General features: G+C 38.8%; 1 protein-coding gene across 1 annotated transcript in view; it reads right to left on the reverse strand.

Moving 5' to 3' along the window:
• Positions 1-14,354, reverse strand: part of RP1 (RP1 axonemal microtubule associated) — a 286,090-nt gene that overhangs the window by 98,520 nt on the left and 173,216 nt on the right. The gene's annotated exons all lie outside the window — the stretch shown is intronic.

Here is a 14,354-nt window from a genome sequence, read left to right on the forward strand (position 1 = left end):
GAGGGAGGATGAAGAAAAGATGTATTCAAAATAGGAAAAGACAATTCCTCACACAAGCAGAAGAGATCATTGAGCTTCCTGCCGCTGTGATGCTGGAAACATAGAAAGGTTGAGACGAGCAGAGCGTGACACAGAACATCTTTTATTATGAAAAGATCTAGCAGTTGTTTTATGATTGATTTTGTTGGAAAGACAAAATGAGTCTTCATTTTATCACTTTGTGCACTTCTTTGGAAAACTACAGCATCAACCCTACAGTAGTAAACCCTTCTCTCACGGTCCTCCCCACACCGTCAAGCATAACAAAGGACAAAGTCCTGCCCCTACAAGTCTGTGCAGGCGTGCACCTCTACCCATCACTGGCTAGCCCTGGAGTACAGGGGCAATATGAAGATGTCTTTATTGTTATTTTCAAAGGCTCCATAAACACATACTTCCTTGGGAGCATTTTTTACATTTCCAAAATGTGATTAAAACCCACCACCATTCTGCCCACTGAATGCTCAGTAACATCATCATTAAGAAGTTAGTTATATTTCTTTTTAAAACATTAATGCTACCACGCCATATATCCATACACCTCATTTAAAGGTCTCTAATCAGTTTGATAAAACTTGAATCAAGTAAATTTTTCATAAAGCTATATTTGGTAATAAAGTTGAAACTTAAGCCTTGGAACCAAAATGCCAAAGGAGCAGCAGAACTCAAAGAGGTGCACTCTACTATTAATACTTCTTCCCTGCAGCCACTTTGTCTTGAGAAACTTCAGTTCATGTGGGAAAGGAGGAAACAGGCAAATTGCACACTATAATCCCATAAAGAATCCTATTTTGATATTAATTCTTACAGAAAACCTCACACCTTTGAGGCATAACTGAAGAAGTTAAAAAATTTTTTAACTTTTTTTCTTTCCTTTTTTTTTAGGTCTTTCCTATCACATCTTTATTTTCTTCTCCTGCCATCTGGGCCTGCCCTGGGATTTCATCTCATGCTATCATGGGAAGAGGGACAGGAATAAGTTTGCATATAGGCTTAGGTGTCTTATTTACTAAAATAGAAACAAATAAGGAGCTATTGACTCATATAATACTTTTGTGTTTCTCCCTTTTGGAATTAGCATGTGACCATGACATAAGCCTTAAGAGTGGAAAAATTAATAAAATGTCTTCTACAGTTATTTTTATTGATTTTCAAGTTTTGCTAAGCATATTTTTCTTTTCTTCCACTGGAAAAATGTATTTTCCAATATTTTCTATGGTATACTTTATGATCACTTAACTTCTCTTAGAATGTTTCACTATCTAAAATACAAAAAGGGCCAAGCATGGTGGCTCATGCCTGTAATCTCAGCACTTTGGGAGGCTGAAGCAGAAGGATCATTTGAGGCCAGGAGTTCAGGACTAGCCTGGGCAACATAGCAAGACCTATCTCTACAAAAAATTTTAAAAAATCAGCTGGACATAGTGGTGCACACCTGTAGCCCTAACTACTCAGGAAACTAAGGTGGGAGGATTGCTTGAGCCCAGGAGTTCAAGGTTACAATGAGCTATGATTGTGTCACTGTACTCCAGTCTGGGCAACAGACCAAGACACTATTTCAAAAAAATAAAATAAAATACAAATAAAAATATTTGTATTTGTATAAAATAACAGAGCAACATTTGTATAAAATAACAGAGGAACATTCTGAGTCTATTTTTAAATTAAAAGTTCTACTGTCCTATGAAATAGTTTATTTGTAACAGGGCTAAAACTGTGTTCACGGGTTTTGTATTGCTTTTTTTTTTTTTTTTTTTTTTTGAGACAGAGTCTCACTCTGTTGCCCAGACTAGCGTGAGTGCCGTGGCATCAGCCTAGCTCACAGCAACCTCAAACTCCTGGGCTCAAGCAATCCTCCTGCCTCAGCCTCCCGAGTAGCTGGGACTACAGGCATGCGCCACCATGCCCGGCTAATTTTTTCTATATATATATTTAGCTGTCTATATAATTTCTTTCTATTTTTAGTAGAGATGGGGTCTCGCTCTTGCTCAGGCTGGTCTCAAACTCCTGAGCTCAAACGATCCGCCCACCTCGGCCTCCCAGAGTGCTAGGATTACAGGCGTGAGCCACCACGCCCGGCCTGTATTGCTTTTATATGTGTCAAAATTGTAAGTATTTTTCAATAATTTTCTATTTTAAAACTTTCTTTACCAAAAAAAACAAAATCTAACATGAGTTCAGATATTTTTTCTATAGTTTCTCCTTTTTCCCCCTTGCCTTATAGCTGCTGTCTGTCCAAACCCCAGGACTCATATCAAAAAATACTGTCATCTCTTAATCTCTTTGGAAAATTACTTCTATTAAAGCTCTCAAAGGAAGAAAGAAACTTCCATGTAGTTGAAGTTTAAATATTTATCTTACATTTGCAAGAGTTTTGAAAGGTTTAAAAAAATTTTGTTGACTATGCAGTAAGCCATTACTGACAATCTACCTTAGACTATGCCCTTTCGTTCTCTTTTCTAAGCTTAAATTGGGGGAAATACTACAGCAAATGGCCTCCATTTGAAGAAATCCTGCTGTAGATTAAAGGAAATTTTTCTTGGAAACTACATCCCAGGAGGCTTATTTTTCTTTTGTGTTAAAAATACTTTAGAAGTCGTATAGATATGCTCTATGATCTCTAAATATCCTATAATAAATATAGGTTTCTTCTCAAGAATGAAGTAAAGTTTAACAGAAACCTCCACATTCACAATGAAAAGTATGTGCTTTGCCATTTAAATTCTTACGTAGCTAAGTGCAATCAGCATAGGTACAATTGAACTAGAAAATTCTGAACATCAGTATACTATCACCCCTGATGTCTATGTGGGATTGGTTCAAGAACTCCCCCCGTGGACAACATTCATAGATGTTTAAGTCCCTTATAGAAAATAATATTTTCAATCCATAGTTAGTTGAATCCATGAATATGCAACCCACAGACATGGAAGGCCAGCTGTACAATGTATGCCAACAACTGGAATGCAATTAATATTTGTTGACCAGTTTATTTATGAATATTAAGTGCCTATATTATGCATAAGCATTGTGTTAAACATTCAAGACACTCTCTAAGGGATACACAAGTCCAATTATCAAATCAGATTCGACACAACTTAGAGATTTTACCTAATACTAAGTTTACTAATGATTTGCTACCAAGACACAGGATAAGCATTCTTTCTTTGGAGAGATCATAGGCCGGGGGTTGGCAAACTATGGCCTGTGGGCCAAAATGAGCCTACCACTTGCTTTTGTAATTAAAATTTCATTGGAATAAAGCCATATTCATTCGTTTATGTATTATCCATGTGTGTTCTCACACTACAACAGCAGAGTTGAGTAGCTGCAACAAAGACCATAAGGACCACAAAACCTAGCCTGGCTTCACCACCTGTCAGCATGAGGAAGCCATCTCAGAAGTCCAGCCCAGCCCAGCCATCTCTTCAGATGTCTGAAACTGCAGCACCATCTGACTAAAATTGGATGAGAGGTTCCAAGCAAAAAATCACCTCACTGAGCCACATCAACCCATGGAAAGGTGAAAGATAATGAATTATTGTTTTAAGCCACTGAGTTTTGAGGTGGTTTCCCACACAGCAATAGATAACTGGAACAGCTACTGAAAGCATTTCACAGATAAGGGCTCTCCATTATCTTTTTACTCATAAATACCATTAGCATTTTTATCAGGAGGTCTAGTTATTAGTATGCAAGAGGATTTGACTGAAGCACCTCATTCATGTGTCCCAGGTAAAGGGAAAAAATAGATGGCAGGCCTGCCATTAACTGTTTCCTACCAGATGTTTTCTTAACAATTGGAGGTTTATTCTCAGGAAAGCACTAGTGAGTTATTTTGGGGAACAAAGTCCCTACAGCTAGTGAAGTTCAGTAGCCCTTCCTCAGATCTTAACGCGTAATCTTTACCTTATTCTGTGCATTGTGTTACAGGGGTTACATGCGTCTTACTTTGTAAATCAGAAAATTAACCCTGTTGTTGAAAATAGAAACATCTGTGTCTAGATACATTTTCAGTTACTTGGCAATTACCCATTGAATACTCAAATAAATGCAGACAGGATGCATATGAATTAAGCTCTTACCATGTAATTGTTAGTCCACCATACTGAGGGAAAAAACTTCTCACGTCTGTCTGCCTTAAGTCATCGCAACACCATAATAAAAACTATGGGGGTTCTGCTTTGCCTGATGGCACCTCAGACAGCAGACATGGTTCCATGACTCTTCCCTGAGCAGAGCAGGACACAGGGAGATGCAGTGAAAGTGAGAGAGCCCAGTGGGCCTCAGCAGATTGCAACCTCCCATCCCCAGGATTACAATTAGGGGTACATGGAGATAGCCTAAGATGATCAAAATCACCGGGCATGAAATGTTTGTTTGGCTCTTACTTTGTGAAAGGGTTAAGCGTTGTGTCAGGGAAAGACAGAGGAGGAGTGCAGGTGAGACCTGGGGGGAAAAGGTCCCAATGTTAGCCAGATCTACTCCACCCCTAAAGCCTTATGCGGGTCCCACTGATCCTAAGTGGTAAAGAGAGGTGAGGATAAATAAATTTTTCCATTATTACATGGATGGCAATGTTTTAACACTATCTATAGATTGGCATGTCTGTCAAATGTTTATCTAGCTCTTCTTAAAATACTGATACCTATAACACCCACATCAAAGCAGCCTCTGGCCCTCTCTGCAGCCTCCCTCCTTCTCAGCGACCTTCCCTGTGCCACCCCTCAGCTATCCTGAAGGGATCCTTTCTACATCCAGGACTTTTGCCTAAAATCTCTCAGCCGGAATGTCCTTTCACCTCTCTCTTCTCCTCCTCCATCCAGTGAACACCTTCTATCTCCAGGCTCAACTCAAAGGTTACCTCCTCTAGGAAGCATCTCCAAACATCCCTCCCTATAACTAGAATGAACCACTCTCTTTTTCATGCCTTTATTGGACCCTTTCACACATCAACCTTTAGACATGTAAATAACAGATCAGGAGCATCTCCCCATCCCTCTCTACCTACCCAGACTATAAGGTCCTGAAGGACAAGTTTTGGTCTTAAGTGTCTCTGAATCCTCGGTGCCTAGCATAATACTTGGCATAGAATAGCCTTTCAAAAACTGAACGAGTAAATGATTTACAAAAATGTTTTGGGATCTGTTAGGAAGTATTTTAAAAAGCAAAAACTGCATGTGTGAGGAAGGATATTCAAGGTATTAAGGCCGGGCGCGGTGGCTCACGCCTGTAATCCTAGCACTCTGGGAGGCCGAGGCGGGAGGATCGCTCGAGGTCAGGAGTTCAAGACCAGCCTGAGCAAGAGTGAGACCCTGTCTCTACTAAAAATAGAAAGAAATTATCTGGCCAACTAAAAATATATAGAAAAAATTAGCCGGGCATGGTGGCACATGCCTGTTGTCCCACCTACTCGGGAGGGTGAGGTAGAAGGATTGCTTGAGTCCCGGAATTTGAGGTTGCTGTGAGCTAGGCTGATGCCACGGCACTCTAGCCTGGGCAACAGAGTGAGACTCTGTTTAAAAAAAAAAAAAAAGAATTATTTTAAAAATTTCTACATTAAAAATAGGAATTAAGATTGTTTCAGCACAATATATAACTACTTATCAATTAACAAATAACAAGTCCTTCTGATAGTGTGTCATAAGTGTCATTTTCATACAAAGTACAAGGACATTGTTATTTGCCTCATAATTGGTCTTATTATTAGCACAAAGATAATGAAAACGATATTGACCTTGTATCATCTACATTTTCAGGGTCATGTAAATATATTTCAATGAGATTTAGCAAAGATACTATAAATAAGTCAGATTAGTTTATTCTAATTTTTAATAATTTTATCTCCAAATAATTCTAACAAGTCCTTCAAAATATAACCTCATAAGAGGATCATGAGATTTTTTTTTGAATTTTTAAGTACTTTGCAAACATTTTTATTTTTCCAAGAGACAAATATCATTAATCCTATTACACATGTAAAGCAATAGAGAAATTCTGTTCTGACTACCACAGGAGTGGGGATAAATTTGACACAGAGTTTGAAACAGTTATGCTTCCTAGAATAAAATGGTTTCAAATGATGCTCAATTTTCTCCACTTTTCATCCAGAAAACAATAAGACATTATCAGAAATGAATCTGCTACATGTTTTGCCTTGAAATTGGTTTAGGGTGAATCTCTTGTCATTCCTGTGACTTTATTATTTATTACTGTGTGATGTGGAAAAGGACATCCCCCTTCAAAGGGCTGAACAGGGAAGACTGGGAAGAGACAACCCATGGGGTGGAGTGTGTGCCTACTGCAGCCTGAACATGTGGACAGTGGGGCTGCAGGGCATATTCTACCACAAGTGAAAAATAAAGTTTGAAAACTAACATTTATTGGGCACATAAGATGTACCAGGCTTTATTCAAGGTGCTTTGTGGATATTATTTTATGTAATCTTCACAACAAGCCTTAAAGATAGTTTCTATTATTGCCTACATTTTATAGGAAAGAAACTGAGGCACAGAGAAAGAGAGTGATTTCCCTGAGCCATGTGGTGGGCAAGTGGTGCAGTCAACATTCAAAATCTGCATTGCTAACCCGGACACCCAGCAGCCTCTCGCAGGGTAGAGCTTGTTGTACGTCACAATTCAAGTAGGATGACTATCCTCCAGTGCAGTTTACCATGCATCCACTGCTCCTCTGCTTAGTACATGCAACTCCACTTCGTATCTTGACCCTTAACAGGGAGGACAGCGTGATAGTTAAACGTCCGATTCCCGGTGGGTGCCCCAGGTTCCCAGTGACCATCTCAGCTTGTTCTCTCGCTTCTCAGCAATGGCATTTCCATCTTGTCCTTATCCCACATTCCCGTTAAGTGTATCCTTGATACTTGCTGCCAAACCTCCCCCACGCCCCTTGGCCTCTTTGATCACCGACCTTACCTTGGCTTACATGAAACCTTTGACTTGCCTTCCTCTGAATGCTGCTGTCCCTCAGTATGGGGCATGGGGATTGGTTCCAGGGCTCGCCTCTCATACCAAAATCCATGGATGCTCAAGTCTCTTATATAAAATGGCATGGTAGAAGGTTGGTGACTCTGTCTGTGGGCTCACAATGGTGTTGGCAAGATACCTCTTACAGCAATTGTTATATCAGCTAGAACCTCACCACAGGATCACTGAAAAACCTGGGCAGGAGATAAGGTCAACATGGCCAAACAGACACAGGTAGTATGTGCCTCGTCCATGGAGAGGAACCAGAATAGTAAGCAGAGTCTCACAATTTGAACAGACCATCTAGGAGAGAACACTGGGATTCACCAGGGGAGTGATGAGAAGCACCAAAAGTGGGTAAGGAGTGGATGCAGGGGTGGGAAACCTGCGGCCTCAAGGCCACATATGGCCTCCAGATCCCCAAGTACAGACCCTCGGCCAAAACCAAACTTCACAGAGAAAAATCCCTTTATTAAAACGATTTGTTCTATAAAATCTGGATTCAGTCAAAAGGCCGCACTCAAGGATCCAGAAGGCCACATGTGGCCCCAAGGATGCAAGTTCCTCAACCCTCATGGGCAGCTTTTCCCTGCTAGGGATTGGCTAAGAGCTGGGAGAAGCTTCTGGATGCGGGGAAACATTAAGAGAGAAGCCCCCAGGCTCCACATTCTGAGACAAGCTTTTACAATCTTGGCTACAAGAGAACTCCCTGACCCATGTAGTTCTAGGGGCCAACATAGGAAGCTGCTTGGAGATTGCATAGAAAGAGAGAGATTGCTCCAGAAAAGGACCCATGCAAAATCTCACAGGCATCCAAACCTAGAGCAGCTTGAGTCAGGTGCCATTCTGAGCCTAAATACTGGGAAACTATGGTGGCACTTGCAGCCACTGCATGGCTCCAAGGAGGGATAGAGGAGCCCAGACACTTCCACGCAGACCTCAGAAAGTCTCTGCCACCCTGCTGTTAAGACTGAGATATGAGTGGATGACATTTTCCACAGTTTCTTGCCTATACTTGCCTGGGTGGGGCCTCAGCCCTTTCAGTCACAGGCCCAAGATGCCATTTTAAGAGTTTGACCCTAGGCTGCACCCCGCCCTTGGGCTGAGTGTGGGCTGACTGAGCTGTAGTCCTCGCTCAGCTAGGGAGGGGCAGGGATACTAGGCTTTCTAGCACACATCTACAACAATACCCACTACCCTGCAATGGGCTGCTGTGAGACCAAGTCTTGAGCGAACTACACTCCATGAAAAGGGCCCCACCCTCTCTAGTCACAGGCCCAAGGCTCCCCATTGGGAGTTTAAATCTAGGAAGCACCTCATCTGTGGGATGAATTTGGGCTGACCCAGCTGTTGTCACATCCAGCTGGGGACAGGCAGTGGAGCCCAAGTTCTCCTATACACTCCTAGGACAATTCCCACTGCCTTGCTATGGGCTCCTAGGAGAATGAGATACAAGTGGACTGCACTTCACACAGTTTCTTGCCCATGTGACTCACCTAAAAAGAGCCCTGCCTTCTTTGATTCTCAGCCCATAGTCAGTGCCATTTTGAGAGTTTAATGCTGGGCTGTGCCCTGCCCTGCACTTGGACAAAGTTTAAGGTGATATGGCTGTAGCCACCACCAGGTAAGGAAGGGACGGGGAAATCCAACTCTCCTAAACACACTTAGGACAATATCCACTGCCCTGTCATAGGCAGCTCTGGGACTGGGGACTAGCCTGTCCAATCCATTGCAGCTACCAGTAACACCAACATGGACCATTTGGGTCCTAATGGGTGGCTCCACCACTGCTACTTCTACCTCTCACATCACACCAGCTACTCAGGGGCCTGAGAACACACCCACACACCCAGCCCTCTGCTCCAACTACTAGCTTCTGAGCAAGATACCTGAAAAGCCAAGAACGGGGCCCCCAGAACACACTTATACTGTGCCAGCATAAGCTGCTCTGGGGCCTAAACTCAGGCATGCTGAGCCCAATGCGTCCACCATTTGGACCTGAAGACTAGCTTGGCTGGCATTCAAGTCGCCAGCAAAATTTCACCACAGCCTTAACTAGTAAGTATACCATAAGCCACCAAGGAAATGTAGATATCACTGACCCTGTGTACTGCCTAGGAAATCATATAAAAATCACACTACTGTAGGCACCCAAAATCAAAGCAAAAGCGTCCCACTCAACCAACACTCATACACACCAACATGCCAGAAAAACAATTCCAAATATTGATTCTAAAGAAGATCAATGATATGCAAAAGAACTTCGAAAACCAATACAAAGAAAATCAACTCAGGATATGAATGAGAAATTTATCAAGGAAATAGATATTTTTTAAAAATCCCCCCAAAACAGAAATTCTGTAGCTGAAAAATTTATTGAAGGAAATAGAAAACACATTTGACAGCTTTGAGAATAGACTAGAATAAGCAGAAGAAAGAATCTCAGAACTTGAAGACAGGTTTTTTGAAATAATTCAGTCAGGCAAAAAAAAAAAAAAAAGAGAAAAGAAAAAAGAATAAGCAAAATCTACAAGATATCTGGAACTACCTAAAACAATCGAACTTATGAAATATCAGTATTCCCAAGGGGGAAGAGAGATCAAAAAAATTAGAAAACCTATTTAAGGAAATATTAATAACTGATAAAAAATTTTCCAGAACTAGCAAGAGTTAGTCATTCAGATATAAGAGTCCCAATTTTTCCTAGGCAAATACATTGTAAAAATGACTTCACCATGGCATATTTTAAACAGAATGACTAAAGTTGAAGTTAAAGAAGATTTTTAAAATTACCAAGAGAAAAGTGTCTAGTTACCTATAAAGGAAGCCTCATCAAACTAACAGTGGACCTCTCAGCAGAAACCACATAGGCCAGAAGAGAATGGGATGGCATTCGCAAAATGCTGAAAGAAAAAATGCCATCTGAGAATTTTATACCTTGTCAGAATAAACTTCATAAATGAAAGAGAAATACTCTTCCCCAGAAAAGCAAACACTGAGAGAATTTGTCACCACGACACTGTTCCTATAGGAAATGCTCAAAGGGGTCTTAAACATGGAAACAAAAGGTCAATATTCACCATCATGAAAACACATAAAAAAATAAAATGCACAGGTCTTATAAAACAGTCACACAAAGGAATAGGAGAAAGGAATTAAATGGTAACATGACAAAAGTTCAGAAAACCACAAAGACAAAAAGATAGAAAAAAAGGAAAAAACAAAGAATTTATAAAACAACTAGAAATCAATTACCAATATGACAAGAACAAAGCCTCACATATCAACATTAACTTAAATGGATAAAATGCTCCAAATTAAAGATATAGACTGGCAGAACAGATTTAAAAAATGATCCAATTATATCTTGCTTACAAGAAACTCACCTTACCCATAAAGACATGTATAGACTGACAGTAAAGGGGCAGAAAAAGATATTCTATGCAAATGAAAACCAAAAGCAAGCAGGAGTAGTTATACTTATATCAGATAAAAGAGACTTTAAATCAAAAACAGTAAAAAAAAAAAAAAGACAAAGGGATCAATGCAGAAAGAGGATATAAAAATCCTAAATATATAGGCACCCAATACCAAAGCACCCAGATTCACACACACACACACACACACACACACACAGAAATTACCAGACCTGAAGAAAAAGATAGACAGCAACACAATAATAGTGGAGGACTTAAATATCCTACTCACAGCTCTAGACAGATCACTAAGACAGAAAATCAACAAAGAAACTAAATTGGAGTTTAGACCAAATGGACTTAACAGACATTTATAGAACATTCCAACCAACAACTACAAAGCACTCATTTCATTAGCACATGAAGCGCTGTCCAGAACAGACCACATTTTGGGCCACAAAACAAGCCTTAACAAATTTTGAAAAATTAAAATCATACCAAGTACCTTCTCAGGCTACAGTGGAATAAAGCTGGAAATCAATACAAAGAGGAATGTCAGACACTATACAAATGCATGGAAATTAAACAATATGCTCCTGAGTGATTAATGGGTCAATGAAAAACTAAAAATGAAAATTTAAAAAGTTTTTGAAATTAATGAAAATGCAACATACTAAAACCTGTGGGATACAGTAAAAGCAGTATTAAGAGAGAAGTTTAGAGCATTAAATGCTTATGTCAAAAAATAAAAAGATAAAAATTTAACAACATTAATCATGCACCTCAAGTAACTAGAAAAATAAGAACAAATCAAACCTACAGCTAGCAGAACAATAGAAATAACAAAAATCAGAGTAGAACTAAATGAAACAAAAGACCCAAAAACAATATAAGAATTAATGAAATGAAAAGTTTGTTCTTTGAAAAGACAAACAAAGTTGATAATACACTAGCTAGACTAACCAAGAAGAGAGAAGATCCAAATAAACATAATCAGAAATGAAAAAGCAGATATTACAACTGTACCATAGAAATACAAAAGATCATCACAGATTATTCTGAGTGACTATATGCTCACAAACCAGAAAACCTAGAGGAAATGAATGAATCTCCAAAAAATACAACTCCCAAGATTGCACCAAGAGGAATAGAACTCCTAAATAGACAAATAATGAATAGTGAGGTTAAATCAGTAATAAAGAACCTCCGAACAAAAACACAGCCCAGGACTAGATGGATTCACAAGTGAACTCTATAAGATATACAAGGAAGAACTGATATAAATCCTACTGAATCTGTTCCAAAAGATCAAGAATGAGGGAATCCTCCCTAATTTGTTCTACAAAACCAGTATCATCCTGACACCAAAGCCAAGAAAGAAAGCAACAACAAAAAGAAAACTACAGACCAATATCTCTGATGAACATAGATGCAAAAATTCGCAACAAACTACTCGCAAACCAAATCTAACAGCACATCAAAAGGATAACTCACCATGATCAAGTGCATTTCATCCCAGGGGTGCAAGGATGGTTCAATATATGAAAATCAATAAATGTGATTCACCACATAAACAGAATTGAAAACAGAAAACATATGATCTTCTCAATAGATCCAGAAAAAGCATTCAACAAAATCCAGCACCACTTCAGATAAAAACCCTCAAAATATTCAGCATAGAAGGAACATACCTCAAAGTAATGAAAGCCATATACGATAAGCCCAAAGCCAACATTGTACTGAATGGGGTAAAGTTGAAAGCACTCCCGCTAAGAAATGGAACAAGACAAGGATGCCCACTGTCACCACTTCTATTCAACATAGTGCTGAAAGTTCTAACCAGAGCAATCAGTCAAGAGAAAGAAAGAAAGTACATCCAAACTGGGAAAGAGAAAGTCAAATTATCTGCTTACTTATGACATTATCTTATACCCAGAAAAACAGAAAGACTCCTCCAAAAAACTCCTAGATTTGATAAATGAATTCAGTAATGTCTCTGATTATAAAATCAATGTACAAAAATCAATAGCATTTTACACACCAAAAACAACCAAGCTGAGGAGCAAATCAAGAACTCAATCCCATTTACAATAGCTGCAAAATAAAAAATACCTAGGAATACATTTAACCAAGGAAGAGAAATGTTCCTACAAAGAGAACTACAAAACACTGATGAAAGAAATCACAGACAACACACACAAATGGATAAACATCCCATGCTCATGGGTTGGAATAATCAATATCATTAAAATGACCACACTGCCCAAAGTAATCTAGAAATTCAATGCAATTCCTATCAAAATACCAACATCATTTTTCATAGAATTAGGAAAAACAATCCTAAAATTCATATGGAAGCAACAAAGAGCCCAAATAACCAAAGTGATCCAAAGGAAAAAGAACAAAACTGAAGATATAATATTACCTGACTTCAAATTATACTACAAGGCTATAGTAACCAAAACAGTGTGGCACTAGTATAAAAGTAGACATATAGATCAATGAAACAAAATAAAGAATCGAGAAATAAAACCATATACTTACAAACAACTGATCTTCGACAAAGCAGATGAAAACATACACTCAGGAAAGGATGCCCCATTCAATAAATGATAATGGATAAAAGGATAGCCATACATAGAAGAATGAAACTGAATCTCTATCTCTCACCATATACAATAATTAACTCAAGGTGGATTAAAGACTTAAATGTAAGATCTGAAACAATAAAAATCCTAAGAAAAACTCTTCTGGGCATTTGCATACATAAAAATTTCTGACTAAGACTCCAAAACCAAATGCAATAAAAACAAAAATAGACTAGTGGGACTTAATTAAATAAAGAAGCTGAAGCTTCTGCACAGCAAAATAAATAATCAAAAGAGTAAATAGGCAAACTAAGTATCTGACAAAGGACTAATATCCAGAATCTACATGGAACTCAACACCTCAGCAATAAAAAACAACCCCATTAAAAAGTGGGCAAATGATACCAACAGGCATTTTTCAAAAGATGATATACAAATGGCCAAAAATCAGGAAAAAGTACTGAACATCACTAATCATCAGAAAAACACAAATTAAAGCCACAATGAGATAACATCTTGCTCCAATTAGAATGGCCAGTATTTAAAAAAAAATAGATGTTGGTGTGGATGTGGTGAAGAAAGAACTCTTACATACTATTGGTGGTAATGTAAATCAGTACAACCTCTATGGTGATAATTATGGAGATTACTCAAAGAACTAAAAGTATATTTACCATTTGGTGCTGCAATCCCACTACTGGGTATGTACGCAGAGGAAAAGAAATAATTGTATCAAAAGACACCTGCACTCATATGTTTATCACAGTACAATTCACAATAGCAAAGGTACAGAATCAACCTAAGTGCCCATAAACCAATGAGTGGATAAAGAAAATGCGGTATACACATGTCACAGAGTACTACTCAGCAATGAGAGAGAATGAAATAATATCTTTTGCAGCAACTTGGGTGGAACTAGAGGTCATCATCCTAAGTGAAGTAACTCAAGAACAAAAAAATAAATGCCACATGCTCTCACAGTGGGAGCTGAACTATGGCTATGCAAGTACACACAGAATGGTATGAGGGACAGTGGTGACTCAAAAGCGTGGAGAGTGGGAAAAAGTGAGGGATGAAAAATTACCTGTAGGGTACAAAGTATTATACACTATTTTGGTGATGGATACACTAAAATCCAAGACTTCAACACTATACAATATATACAAGTTAACAGAATTCAATTTGTACCCCTAAGTCTATTAAAAGGGAAAAGAAATAAAAAAGCATAACATTTGCACACAATCATCCTCCCATATACTTTCTTTCCTTTCCTTTTCCCTTCCATTCCCTTCCCTTCCCCTTTCCTTCCCTTCACTTCTCTTTTCCTC

Source organism: Eulemur rufifrons, chromosome 3 (genome assembly GCF_041146395.1).
Source record: "Eulemur rufifrons isolate Redbay chromosome 3, OSU_ERuf_1, whole genome shotgun sequence".
Lineage (NCBI taxonomy): Eukaryota > Metazoa > Chordata > Mammalia > Primates > Lemuridae > Eulemur > Eulemur rufifrons.